This window comes from Arachis ipaensis, chromosome B01 (genome assembly GCF_000816755.2).
Source record: "Arachis ipaensis cultivar K30076 chromosome B01, Araip1.1, whole genome shotgun sequence".
NCBI lineage: Eukaryota > Viridiplantae > Streptophyta > Magnoliopsida > Fabales > Fabaceae > Arachis > Arachis ipaensis.
Genome location: NC_029785.2, coordinates 85,875,705 through 85,885,081, shown reverse-complemented (window position 1 = coordinate 85,885,081; position 9,377 = coordinate 85,875,705). Strand labels below are relative to the sequence as shown.

Genomic DNA, 9,377 nt, shown 5'->3' with positions numbered 1-9,377 from the left:
AATCTATTGATTTTCTATCTTTAATCAATGTATCATTGTTTCTAAGAGAGAATTTTCATTCTTATTTTGAACGATTCAAATTCATTGAAAGATGGTTTGAATTTGGGTTAAATTTCATGATCATTTGAAAGGTTGATTCATAAGAATTAAGCTTGAAGATCCTCTCTTCTAATTCTTCTAATTTTGAATTTATAATTGATATGTGATATATAATCAATTAAGTTCTGATTCCTAAGAGTTGTGTGGTTAGAAATAAGAAAATAGGCTTCATCTCTTTTCATGAACAATTGATCAAGGAATTGGCAATTGATTAAGTTAAGAGAAGTTGGATACCAAAAAACTGGAGTTCAATCACTTAAGATTTGCCAAAGATCAATCATTGCATGATTGAGATATAGTTGAAATCCATGAGTCCAGAAGAGTTAACATCTCTGAACCTCAATGTTCTCCTTCATATAATTGTCTTAATTATTTGATTATTGCTTTCATTTATTGCTTTATTCAAATTTTACAATTTAGATCTAATTTATGTTTATGTTCTTACTCCATTTATTAATTTCAATCACTTACATTTTAGCTATTTACTTTCTTATTATTTAATTTCAGTCAATTACCTTCTAGTCATTTACTTTACTGCCAAGTTATTTAGTTTTATATTATTCTCTTTATTGATTCTCATCCAAATTTGACTTGTTTAATTAGAATAGCCAATTGATTATTGTTCCTTAATCCTTTAATCCTGTGAGAAGGATAACCCACTCACCGTGGTACTACTTGATGCAATCTAGTGCACTTGCCGATAATTTTGTGGATATTGGTTAGTAAAAATCCATATCAGAGGCACATAACCACTCATGGGTGAGGTGTAACCATGAGGAAGACCAAAAGGAGGCCAACCAGCGGTCACAGGTGGTTGTGTTTGTATTTGGAAAGCTTGAGGGCATAGATTACTGACGTGGCGGAAATTAGCTGATTAAGAATTTATAAATAGACCGGCGTTGTAAGTACAGTTCTTAACTGACGAAAATCCACTTATCAATTTAGAAAGGGTTGTCACAAAATTAGAATAAAAATACTGGGAGTAGGAATCCCAGGTCGTCTCCCAACGAGTTGACAAAGAAGTGCTATTTTATTAGTCAGGAATTTTTCGAGAAATTTTAAGGATTGGAGGACGGGAAAAATAAATGATTGTAAATTAAAGCAATGGAAATTAGCAAGAGAATTTATTTAATTAAAATAAAAGCCTTGACCGGGAGAAGATTAATTGGAAGTTCTATCCTTGTTGGACTTTCCCAAGTGTAATAGTAAAAGGTTGTTATTTTACTTAGTTATCCCTTACTGAATAAAGGAAAGTCAAGCAACTAACTAACCAACTCTGAATCCCAAGTCCTAATCCTCTCCTAAGGAAGGATTAGAGTCAGAGACTAGAGAGCCAGCCAAAAACTTTCAATTAAAATTAACACTTGAGTATTCCAACTCAAGGGTTTCCTTTTAATTAACTCCCCAGTCAATTGGGGAATCTACTCCATTGACATGAATATAACGTTCACAAGCATATAAAGGGGATAAAAATAAGACATGATAAATTAAATAAAGTAATAAATGAAAATCAATTAAAGGTAAAAATAGTTCTTTGCATTAATAAATTCCAAAATCCATAAACATACTTATCTGAACAGGGTTAATAAGCAATAAAAGAGTAAAGGAATAAGGAAACAAACTAGAATAATGAAACTTCAACAGAGGTAGTAACTCTTCTCAATATCCAAATCAAAAAGCATAAACTCTAAAAACTATGAATGTGAAGGAAACCTAGAGGAAGTAGTAATTTCTCTCTAAAATTCAAAACTAAAACTAAAACTATGCGAATAAGAATGTGTGTTGAGTCTCTGCTCGTCCCCTGGCTCTAGTGTGTGTTTCCGGCCAAAAACTGGGTCCAAACTCATCCCAAAATTGCCCCAGCATTTTCTGTGATTTCTGCAGATAGCGCATGTCATGCGTACGTGTCAGTCACGCGCATGCGTCGCTGGTCATCTTCGCGTGTCACGCGTACGCGTCAGGCACGCGCACGCGTGAGCCAAGCGTGCGCGTCGCTTCTCGCTAGTTATCTCCTTTATTTCTTGTGCTCCTTCCAATTTTGCATGTTTCCTTTCCATCCTCTAAGCCATTCTTGCCCTATAAAGCCTGAAAACACTTAACGCACAGATCACGGCATCGAATGGTATCAAGGGGAATTAAAAATACACAATTTAAAGGCTTAGGAAGCAAGTTTTCAATCATATAGTAGAATTGAGAAGGAATTGTAAAATCATGAAAACTGTATGAATAAGTGTGCAAAGACTTGATAAAAATCACTCAATTGAGCACAAGATAAACCATAAAATAGTGGTTTATCAATTACGTCTAGTATTTCCCACGGGTGGATTATTAACTACCACATTTTCTCCAAACTCAACTCCTGGTTTTTGAATGATGCATTCTGTATGCGACATCAGCTCTGTAGAAGTTTGAGCAATGATGCGAGCTAGATGTCGGTTTAGAATTTCACAAGTTTTAAAAACTCAAATTCATCGTAAGTATAGTCCTAAACCAACAAACAACTCTCAATCAAAGTTTAAAAGATTGTTAGAATTCAAATCAAATAACCGGGAGTTTTAAATCCCACAGTCGTTCTCCCTAGGAATTGCAATCAAGTACTCAATTATTAGCTATGAAGGAAATCGGGGGTCAAGCTCAATTGTGGAAATTAAATAGCAAGAAATTAAAAGAGCAAGTAATAAGGAATTCAAATGCTAAAAGGAATCTTTGCAAAGGTTGAGCATCTAGGTTTCCTATCCTTGTTATCAACCATAAAAATGGTAATTATTAAGAGTTAATCCCACTTCGTCATCCCTAAACATCGGGGGAAAAGTCAAGTAGACATAATTGACTTCAATCCACATATCCTAGCCAACTCACTAATTAGTGTTAGTGAAAGACTAGCATTAATGAAAACCAAATCAACAAACAACTCTAAATTACCAATCGATATTGGACATTGATAGTTCAAGGGTCCCTAATTACTCAATCCCAATCTAAGAATGAAAATCTACTCTATTACTAATTCAAATATTTTATCAAACACCTAAAGTGCATAAACATAAAGCTTCACAAATTGCAATAATTAGTAAAATCTACAACTATCCAAGACAAGAAAATAACAATAACAATTCCAATAAGCAACTAAAAAACATAAAACATCGAATTCATTAATTAAAGGAAATTAAAAATTCACAAGTTCACACGTTCATAAACTAGCAAAAATATAAGGAAAATACTACAAATTCTAAAAGAATTAAAGTACAAGAATACAAAATCAAGTATCAAAACTATAATTAAATAAAGCTAAAATCTAAAACTAACAAAAAAATTAAGGAAAACATAAGGACTTCTAGAGAGAAGTGAGAGCTTCTCTCTCTAGAATCTCACTAAACCATAAAAAAAATGTAAAAATATCAATCTATAAGTGTATTCCTCCCCATCCTCTTGGCATCCAAATACATCAGAATATAGCAATTGGAGGCCTTTTGGAAGCCCAAAACAAAGATGGATGTGTTTCATTAAGCCAAGCACGTAGAGGATTTTCGCACACGCGGAATTCGGTGGCTCAGACGAAAAACTCAACCACGCGAGGAATGCTTGCTAAAGTGAGAAACTAACTCATGCGAGATATTCTCACCTACGCGAGACTTCAGCAAACTCCAATCCGAATTGCTTTCCAAATTTGCTTATTCGCACCATTCTTTTTTATCCTTTGAAACCATTGAAGCACCTTAACCCTAAAATATTTAAATAAAATTGATCACGGTATCGAATGGCATAAAAGGAAACTAAAAGAGCATAAAAAGCATATTTTTCATCCATGGGTTTATTAGAAGTAATAATTGAAAAACTCCATGAATTAAGCCAAATTTTGTTATTTAGTTGATAAACTCCATACTTTTAAGCATAATTTAGAAAAATAAAATGGAGTTTATCAAGCAACTACAACAGGAATATTATCATTCATAGATTACCCAACATTAGTATTAGATATATCATCTATTATATGTTTAACTTTTTCACTTCTAAGTCACACAAACTAAATCATTACCAAAAAATCTTTTTGACACAATTTTTCAAAACTGTCCTCCCGGGCGTGCTAATTTTGTTATGCAGATTTTTAGCAAATCTGGATCGGTTCGATATCTAATAATCTGGAAGCAAAACCTACTCCTCTTTTTGAATACCAGTTTCGCATTGTGCACCAAAATGATAAAAAGAAAACTTAAAATGGAAAAGAAAAATTTAAGAATACTAGATCAAAATGAAATCAATAAAAAATCAAAGATAACAAAATAACTAACTTGTAAATCAATAAAAATGTCTCTCACATGATCAAAGGATTTTGAATTCAAATACAATGCATAAATGTAAAAGAAAGGAAAAGAAAGAAGGAAAATCTTTGCAAAAAGAAAATAAATTTGTAAAAAAATTAAAATAAAACATAAAGACTATGGAAGGAATTCTACAGAAAATAAACTTTAGACAAGATCAAAAAAATTCTGGAGATATAAAATTACAAGAATATTTTTTGAATAAGAACTCCAACCTTTATTATTTTTAAATTTTGTCTATTTATAACCTCTTTCAACTAATCAAATTTCATCTGCACTCCATATGTGAAAAACTCAAATATAACTGTTTTCGCTGTTTGATAGAGGCCAAACAAATATTTTTTATACATTCTTTACTAATTTAAATTATTTCGAACCAACAACTAGCTAGTTAAGCCTCTAACTAGGGACATTTTTGACATTGACATCGATAATGTATTGTTATGTGCGTCATTTGTCGATGCTAATTTTCAATGAAAATAATGTTCTTCCATTTCTTGCTTCCGGCTTGATACCATGTATAGCGACAAAAATCTTCCCTGCAAGATAATGGACAATTTTATATATATGAGAAATATTGAATAATGATCAACGACTTGTATTATAAGCTAAGATATTAATTAATAAAAATACATATGAACTAATAATTTGTGTCAGTCAGTATTGTCAAACATGATATCTATCATTGCTTCAAGAATAACTTATCTATTAATTAATAAATTAATGAATTATACATAATTCCCACGAATGGCCAAACTCGTTGAGAAGCACTAGTCAATCTCTATGGTAACTTCGATAAAAAAAATATTATAAAGTGGTAGAAAAAAAAATAATTAGTGTAAATTTTTTTTTATTTTTAATTCTGGCTCTTGAATTATTAATTAGAAAATTGGATCCTTTTTTAAATTTAGTCAATATGTTTGGAGCCCACACGTCCTTCCATTCACCACTGTCGGCTGATTATATAGTATTCTCAAGTCTTAACACACATTCATAAATTAAAAAAAGAAAAACGAAAATTCATAAACAAGAGATTTTAGTTTCTATTGTTTTTATACGTATACAAATTAAAGCGAGAAACAAGTGCATTGCACTGCGTATAAAGTAGCTGGCAAGCGAAGCCCAACTCGCTCTTTTTTGTCGCATTGTTATTACTTTTATCTATGAATTTTTTTTATACAATTGAATTTTGCTACTGAAACAGTATTCTAATACTGTATTACCTATGATGCACGGACACTGACATCGACACGGGACACGACACGACACGGGACACGCCGACACGCGAATTTTAAAATTTTACATGACACGCGGACACGCATACACATAAAATATAAAGTATTTTTTAGATAAACCGTAATGATATTTTAATATTTTATTGATATTAAAATATAAATTAATTTTTTAAATTATTTTTAATGTCTTATTTTAATTATATCAAGTATTTAAAATATTTTTTATTTTAATAAATAATAATATATATTATATCTAAATTTATTTTAAGAATATATATTAATAATAAGACCGGACACGCTGACACATGATGGTATTTAGGTGTGTCCAAGTGTGTCCGAAGAATAATTTTTTATTTTTATTGAGACACGATTTGGATACAGTAGACACGCGTGTCAGACGAGTGTCAGTGAGTGTCGTGTCCGAAATGTGTCCGACACGCAGATAGGGTAACTCAGCAAAGTGTCCGTGCTTCATAGTGTATTACTCTAAACGGCTAAACCATTAAGATATATGATATATTATTCTAATACTGTATGATTTTACTATAAAGTAATAAAAGATATTACTCTGTGAAAAAAGAATCATAGGAAATACTTAGCTTATTAGTATTACTCGCTGATTGGTATTTTGTGATTAAATGCTTTGTCCTGATATGCATAATTGTTCTTTGTCATAACAGTCGGTGAGCACATCTAAATATTTGATTGGCATAATTGTTTAAATCTCAAGTTGAGTTGTAATATGCTCCGCTGCCCCATTTTCCCTAAATTTAACTCGAGTAAAGAATAAGTATTTGAATTAATTTAGAGACTTAAGTTGTATTTAATATAGAGATTGAATTATCATTTTTTAAGCAATAAGGAGTTAATTAAATATTTAATCAAATTATACAGGCCAATAGTTAATTAAACCAAGATTTTAAGGTAAAGATGCGGGCATCAATCTGTTGTTTTACTTAATTTATTAATATATATTTTCAATTTTTCGTTTTCTTTTCTTCAGCGGTATAGTTTGCTTCCAAACATAGAATGCGTTTTAGGTGTGTTTGTAAGTTAAATTTAAAAATAAATGAAAATAACAGCGTTGCATTTTTAAAGGGAAAGAAAATGGCTTTATGGTAGGAGGGAATGTTAGAGGGTTATTAAAATTTATTATTTTTGGTTATTATTTGGTGTTTGTTTTGATACGATGATAAATTTATTAAAAAATTTTCACATACAAGTATTTTTTCTATATAAGTCTTACAAGTCCTCTATACTCCTTATCTCTAAAACGCGCTTCTCTCTGGACGTATGTTTCACGCGTCTGTTTAACAGATTTTTCAATTAAGAAACACACGAATATATAACTTCCTTTTTCAAAAGGATTTCATTTCTTTTTTCGAATTTTTTCTCCGTTTCCTTGCGTTCTTTCCTCGGTCTCTTTCGAGCGTTTCTCTGTGCCTTCTTCTTCCTCCTTTACCTGCTTTTCTCTCTGTGCCTTCTCGCTTCAGATTTTGCGAATCGTTTTGCATTTGAAGATAATGGATGATTCAGTTTCAGATTCTCAGCTGAACCAGAGCGAAGTGGATTTTGAGACTGTATCCAATGACGTTCCTGAGGTGTGATTTAGATTTACTTAGTAATTGAATGTGAATTTGAATTTGATTAGTAGTTTTTTTGATTGAGTAGCTGAATAATCTATGTACCTTTGCTGTGATATTTTCTTTTGTTCTTCCTTATTTCAACTGAATCTAATGCACTAGTTCTCCTTAGAATTAAAACAATTTTTCCATTTTATATCAGACATTCGGGTGTAGATCAGACAAATTTGGGTGCATTGAAGGAAATTTTGGGTGCATTTATAGTTTGTTACAGTTTATTATTTTAGTTGAATTTTTTTTAGTTTCTATTTTAATATAGTGTATTTTTTGAGTGTATTTTTGTAAACCTTCTGTGCAGTTGATGACCAGTTTGTTCTCAAGGTTGGGATGACTTTTAGAACTCTTGACGATGCTGCAAAATTCTACAAGGATTATTCAAAGCTTGTAGGTTTTTCTACAAGAGTTCGGTGCACAAATAAGAAGGGAAACGAAATTAAGAATCAATTGATTACATGTACTAGAGAGGAAAAATGGAAATCAAAAATATCTCCGACCGAGAAGACAAATCTCTCAGCTGGTTTAAATTGTGCTGCAAGAATTTATATACACGTATTGAAGGATGTTAGTTTTTGGATCATTTCGAAGGTCGTGTTACATCATTCACATCCTTGCTATCCAGATCAAGCACAGATGCTTAAACAGAACAGGGAACTAAGCCTCTCTGTGCGTCGTACGATAGAGAATAACGAGGAAGCCATTATCAGACCTAGCAAAACTGTTCAATCATTTGTTGCAACAGCCGAGGGTCACTGCGAGTTAAATTTTATCGAAAAAGACGTGAGGAATTACATCACTAGAGAAGTGCGGAATGTTTTGGAACAAGAGGATCCAAAAAAATTCGGGAAATACTTATTAAGAATGAAAGAGAAAATCCGAATTTCTTTTTCGAGCTCGAACTCGAGGACGATTAGTCCATTAAGCTTGCTTTTTGGGCAGATGCAAGGAGCAGAGCTGGCTGTGAGTATTTCGGAGATGTTATTTCATTTGACACCACCTACAATATAAACAGGTAATATGGTGTTCTGGTTTATCATGCTGAATTAATGTTATTTTACGAATCTGCTGCAGAAGTGTATATTAGCAGTTTTTGGGTGCACAAAATCATTATTTGGGTGTATTTTGTAGATGATAATTCTATTTTTGTGGTAATCCGTTTCAGATATAATCTGGTTTATGGTTCTTTTGTCAGGGTGAATCATCACGGTCAGTCAACACTTCTTGGATTTTCTTTGATGAAAAACGAAGAAATTGAATCATTCAAATGGTTATTTCAATGTTGGCTTCATTGCATGGGAGGAAATGCTCCGAAAGGGATTCTCACCGATCAATGCGCGTCAATGAAAAGGGCTCTCGAGGCTTGCCCACAACAATTCACCATTGGTGTACTTGGCACATCACGAAGAAGATTCCAAGCAAATTAAACGGGTACAAAGGACATGTAGAAATCCAACAAGAAAAGAGCCAAGTTGTTTGAAACTCTCATAGCAAAAATTCATTTGATAGGAACTGGAATGATTTTCTGCTGAAGTATGGTCTTGTGGACAACAAGTGGCTTTCAGGTAATGTTTTTTAAAATTTGTAGCAGAGGTGCAATATGCATGTTTTTGGGTGCATTATTGTCTGATTTGGGTGTATTTTGCAGATCTTTATGAAGACCGTCATATATGGGTTCCAATTTATCTGGATCACCACTTCTGGGCTAGGATGAGAAGCACACAAAGGAGCGACAACATGCATTCATTTTTTAACAAGTTTATTACCTGGACCAGCTCGCTTATTCAATTTGTCAAACAATACGATAATTGCCTCGGAAGCAGGGAGCAAGCGGAGAGAGAATTAGATGCTGCAGATTTTCATATGGTGATACCGTGTGCAACAAAATCCTTCATTGAAGCTCAGTTTCAACATGTGTACACTCACCAAAAGTTTAGGAAAGTCCAAGCACAATTCAAAGGGAGGCGAATTGCATCACAAGATTAATAAACTCCGCTCTAGGCTATTCAGTATATGAAGTTGGAGAACAAGTTTCTAGTTCAACATTCAACAAGTTTGTGGTTACTTACGACTCAGTAGCAGCCCAAGTG

The 9,377-nt window shown here is 32.6% G+C and overlaps 1 long non-coding RNA gene across 1 annotated transcript in view; it reads left to right on the top strand.

The window, feature by feature from the left end:
* LOC110271122 overlaps nt 1–8,512 on the top strand; it is a 12,486-nt gene extending 3,974 nt beyond the window's left edge. Inside the window, exon 3 of the long non-coding RNA XR_002361301.1 lies at nt 8,502–8,512. This is a non-coding gene — a long non-coding RNA (uncharacterized LOC110271122). The remainder of the gene's footprint in view (nt 1–8,501) is intronic.